A 6,000-nucleotide genomic window follows, 5' to 3' on the forward strand; every position below is an offset into this window, starting at 1 on the left:
CAGAAATAATATGACTAAGTAAAGCTACATAACTTAGCCAAAATTCACATTTACTGAATTTGGCGAACAACTGATGTGCTCTGAGATTCTGCAATACTAGTCTGAGATGGTTTGCATAGTTATTGTCACCGCGGGAGTATACAAAAATGTCATTGATGAAGACTATGATGAACATGTCCAAGTACTGCTTGAACATGGATCCATCAAGTACCTTAAAGTTGATGGGGCATTGATAATACCAAATAACATGACTAGAAACTCAAAGTGACCATACCGAGTTTTGAAAGCTGTTTTTGAAATATCACATTCTCTAATTCTGAGCTGATGATAGCCTTATCAGAGGTCTATTTTAGAAAAGTAATTGGCACTCTAAAGTTGGTCGAACAATTCATCAATTCTAGGAATTAGGTACTTATTCTTGACCGTGACTTTGTTCAACTGATGGTATTCTATAAACATTCTAAGAGAACCATCTTTATTTTGCATCAATAGAATTGGTGTAACCCAATGAGATATGCTGGGCCTAATGAGCCTTTTGTATAAGAGGTCATTCAATTAAGTTTAGCTGGAGAAATTTTGTATGGCAAAATAGAGATGGGCTGAGTATAAGGAAGAAGGTCTATTCTGAAGTCAATTTTCCTTTTGGGAGTAATTCCGTGGAGATCTTTGAGAAACACATATGAAAATTCACTTACGACTGGAACTGACTCAAGATTAGGAGTCTTGAAACTAGAGTCTTTGACTTGCTCAAAATGATAAACACACCTCTTGGATATCATTTTTCTCTCTCTAAGGTATGAAATAAGTTAAGCCTTAAACGTTGTGGTACTACCCCTTCATTCTATGAAAGGTTCATTCAAAAACTAAAAATAGACAACTTTGTTTCTACAATCAACTAAGGAATAGAATGAATGGAGAAAATCCATGCTAAGAATGATGTCAAAATCTGTTATCTCTAACTCTACTAAGTCTGCTGAAGTAACTTTCTGAGACACCATAACCGGATAGTTCCTGTACACCTGCCGAGCTATGATAAACTTAACCACTGGGGTAGAGACTAATAAAGGCTTTGTTAGGATTTTGTGACTGACTCTAAAGTTGGCGGCTATATAAGGAGTTACAAAAGAAAGAGAGGCTCCTGGATCTAACAAAGCATAAACATATAAATGGTAAAATTGTAACATACCAGTGACCACATCAATGAAACTTTCCTAATCCTATCAAGACTAGAGTGCATAGAGCCTATTTGGACGTTGCCCACTGGTGGCACTGGAAGTGGTACCCTGATGAGACGGGAAACCAGACTGAGCTTGGGGATGATTATGTTGATTCTGTGAACCTACCCAAGGATATTCTCTGATTTTATGACCTGGCTTGCCATACCCAAAATACACATCGCTACCAGCCCTGAAGATACCTTGATGATTTCTTCCATATTTTTAGCGAAGAAGATTTGTTAGAGCACTGCTAACACTACCCTGAGATTAAAAGCCTGGCGCCCTATCCTTATTACCATTTCTGAATTTAAGCACCGAAGCACTGGCTGAGGACAAAGCTGGGAATGAAGATTTTAGGTAAAAGTGAGAACAATTACCACTCTCTGACTTAGGCTGAGTGAAGTTAAAGCTAACTATTCTAGCCCTTTTGTTCTCCCTCTCTTTCTTTTTTGTCTTTTATTCCTCAATCTGTTGAGCATGGACCATCAACTTAGCTAAGTTCATCTCCTTAATCAGCATTGCGTTCCTACACTTCTTGACCATACTATTAGATATACCAGAGACAAACTTGCTCATCTTAGACCTGCTATCAGCTACCACATGAGGAGCATACCTGGCCAACTGAGTAAACTTGAGAGAATACTCTTTCACACTCATGTTGGCCTACTTCAGATTGATAAATTCTTACACCTTAGCCTCTCTTAACTCCAATGAGAAGAACCTATCTAAAAAGAAAGTATCAAACTCTTCCCATTCTATAGGCCCTGCACCTATTCCCCTATCTACCTTTCACTATTTAAACTATGTATGAGCCATATTTTGCAACAGATAGGTGCTAACTCAGCACTCTCATTAGCGGTTACCCCTCTAATGTCTATTTAATTTTGCACCATATCATGGAAAGGTTCATTCGGGTGAAGTCTCAAATTCTAGCTACAATAGTATTAGCCACTGGGTTGTCCTGAACAATAGTTGGGTGTTCATTTTGAACTTTCACAGAATGGGACAGAGTGGCAAAAGCTGCTATGAATTCTGCATGAAGACATGCTGATTTAGGGGATCTTTCTGAATGGGCGGAGGTGCTAGCTGGTTTCTAGTTTTTCTTTCGTTGGTCATTTGGGAGGCATGTTCTAAAATAGAAGGAAAAGTTGGATTAGACAGAGAGTTTAACTTGAGTTCATGTTCACTCGTATGATATGAACACTGAAAGAAGGGAACTTTTACCTAAAATGCCTCATAGCCTCTTATCCTTAAGAGTGGCACGCTACACACCCATACACAAGACTTTACTTGAAGCGGCTTTCAGACTCCCTAGGACTCTTTGGAATATTAGGCTCTGATACCAAGTTTGTAATGCCCCAGGACTGCTCCCTGGGTATCACACGGTGCTTATGACCTCGAAGGACCAAAAGCTTTCCCATGACTGGTACCTGCTATGAGCACTGAATATAATATTGAAATATATTTGCGGAAGAAATCTAAAAATGCTATAAGATTCTCAAGATACTGAAATAATAGTAACTGAGTATCACTGATAATAACATCCAAAAGCTGAATAATACGCTATACTCATCTAAAGCCTCTAACTGTCTGAATATAAAGCTGATGGAAAACCACCCAGCTAACTCCAATTGAAATAACTACTAAACTGCTAAAATACTAAAATAAATAAACTTTGTCCTCAAAATATGAGGAGTCACCACTATAACTACTACTGCTAGCCTAACTGCTAAGTACAGCTAGGAACCTGAGCGTCCAAACCTATGATATGAGATATCATAACACAAACAAAGAGTATGCGTCAGTATGTGGAATGTACTAGTATGCTAATGAGGTAAGACTGATGTACATGGGTTCATATGCATGAGCTGATAACTGATTGAATGAAAATCATGAAGTAAATGGATGAGAGTACATGCAAAACTGAAACTACTGAACATTCTATACTGCACATATAGATATACATCGTGTATATGAGATTATACTAAAACCGAGTGCTGAATTTTGGTGGTCGAGTAATTAATAACTGATAGCCATGGTTCTATAGAATTAACTGAGTTCATTACTGAGTATGGTGACTGAAACTGTAACTGTGCGAGTGTTTATCTAACCAACATACCCCAATAGAAACTAATTTGGGGTCCAACCTATGACCCCAGTTGGAAGGGTGTTAGCACCTTGCCACAGGATACTAACAATGTTGTGTTAACCCTAATTTGGTAGGAAGACTCATAAAATATATATATGATTATGTTGACCCTAGTCTGGTAGGAAGACTCATAAAATATATATATGATTATGTTAACCCTAGTCTGGTAGGAGAACGACTTACCCTATGCTAGCTACATAGTTCTATAACGTAGGGACTGCTAAGGGTCAAACTTTCTGCTGGCAGGAATGCCCCCATCCCTGCGTTTGCTCAGTGCTAAATCCTACTCCTAACTAAATCGACATTGAATTGATCACTAGACTGTACTAGGCTTGACTGAACTGACAATGGTAGTGTTGACTGACTAAACTGGACTGAGTTCACTGAGTTCTATTAACTGACTGAGAACTACTATTCTTGACCTTTACTGGGAGTTGTCTATAACTACTACAACTAAGTAAATAGATAGATTTTAGGGAATAAATACCATAAGGACTCAATAGCATAACTGATAAACTAATATCACAAATTTAACAATACAACAATAGGTTACCATGCATGATTCACTCCTATGGACATTTTATCAAACACTTGCAAGGTATAACTTAAGTATGGAAATAGTTTAAACATATAGTAATAGCATGATTTCAATACTAAGATCACCAAAAGACCACAATGCACAATTCATTCACTTAGATATTTTGTGAAACACTTAGGAGGCATAACCTTGTACATGGGAATGAACAACATGTTAATGCATCATGACTATAATAATCAATTCAAAATTCAAGGGTTTGACATGAGATCTACATCAACCAACATACCCATTGATCTATTTTATATGAAACTCATATTTGCTTAACTTTGAAACTCAAATAACAACACAAACATGAGCATAATTCAATCCATAACATGGGAATCATAATTCAAGTTTTGAAAAGGGTTCTTGAACTCCAAGAGTGGAAGAAAACCTAAGGATTAACACTTAACATACCTGAGTGATGGAATTTGTGAAGATTGTTGGGGATTTTTTGGAACTTGATCTTTGAGCTTGATGAACTAGGGTTTATTTCTTGAGAGGATTTTGTGAATAATGAGTATACTTTGCCTTTTTGGAAGCTTAATTTTGTATTTTGGCTGAATTGGGTAAGGGGAAAAAGACCTAATTGCCCTTGAAAAGTCAAAGTTTAATGAGAAAAAGGTGCCTAGCGACGCAGCAGGTGATGCGCCGCATTAATGGTGTCAACACGATGGCCAATGCACCGTATCGATACTGTCAATGCAATGGCCGACGCTCTGTATCAATATTGTCAATGCGATGGCCGATGCGACGAATTGATGCTGTCGATGCAATAGCCAATGCGACGCATTGAGATCACATTGGCTTGCTAGTTTGGTCAAAACATAATCCAAACGATGTCTAAAAATTCCAAAACTCACCTGAGATGATCTATTGACATCCTTGATCATGAATTAATTTAAAACTTGGCAATCTAAGGTCTTAAGGATCGAAAATATGATTATCCAATTACGAACGCTAAAAATAGTTCTAAGTCTTAACACTTAGTTGAATTTTTTTCTAAATCTGCGATCCCTTATTACAAGCTATAGGGGACTAAATTGAACTAGAAATTTTATATGGTCTTACATATATACTCCAAAACATGAATAGTCCACTCTGATTTACCTTCAGTTTGGGGGTGGAAAGTAGTTCTAATGTCTACTTGAGTAACCATCTCCTCTTGAAAGATTCTTCAAAAACAAGAATTAAGCATTAAGCCTCTGTCAAAAATTATAGACATGGGTACCCCATGAAGATAAACTATCTCACGAGCATAGATACGAGCCAATATCTCAACACTGAAAAAAATCTTAATAGGGACAAAATAGGATGATATGGTTAATCGATCTACAATGACCTAAATTTTGTCTGAACCACTGAAAGTACAAAGCAACCCACTCACAAAGTCCATAGTGATCTGCTCCTACTTCTAATTAGGATAGGCAATCTCTAAAGAAAACCACCCAGTCTTAGAGGTCCAACCTTCACCGGTTGACAACACAAGCAACAAGCTACAAAGTATGTTGTATTCTTATTCATACCACCCCACCTGTAATGCCTCTTTAAATCATGATACATCTTGGCCATCCCTAGATAAATAGAATATTTGTAATAATGCGCCTCTTCTAAAATCAATATCACCCATTCACCAACCCATAGTAGAGAAACTTAGCTATCAATCCATAAAACACTATCAACATAAGATATGTTGCCTTAGCCTTGCCACTCAACACCTTATTAATTTACCCTTAAATTTCATTGTCAAACTAGTAAACTTGAACTTTCTCCACAAAAGAAGATATTGAATCAAGAAAGGCTATCACATATTCAAGTACTGAAATATCAAGCCTAACCATATAGTTAGCTAAAGACAAAATCTCTAAGGCTAAATATATAGACACATAGGAAAATGTATACCCAGGGGGTCAATTAAGATAGAATTAGATCAGTAACAAACTGGGAAAATACCTATAATAAATGCATCAGAGGCCTCTACCTTGGGTTTCTAAATATAGTAAATACAACATAGCATTGTCTACAACCACTTTTGGACTAAGCATCCTTGCGATCAC

This window comes from Capsicum annuum, chromosome 3 (assembly GCF_002878395.1).
Source record: "Capsicum annuum cultivar UCD-10X-F1 chromosome 3, UCD10Xv1.1, whole genome shotgun sequence".
Taxonomy (NCBI): Eukaryota; Viridiplantae; Streptophyta; class Magnoliopsida; order Solanales; family Solanaceae; genus Capsicum; species Capsicum annuum.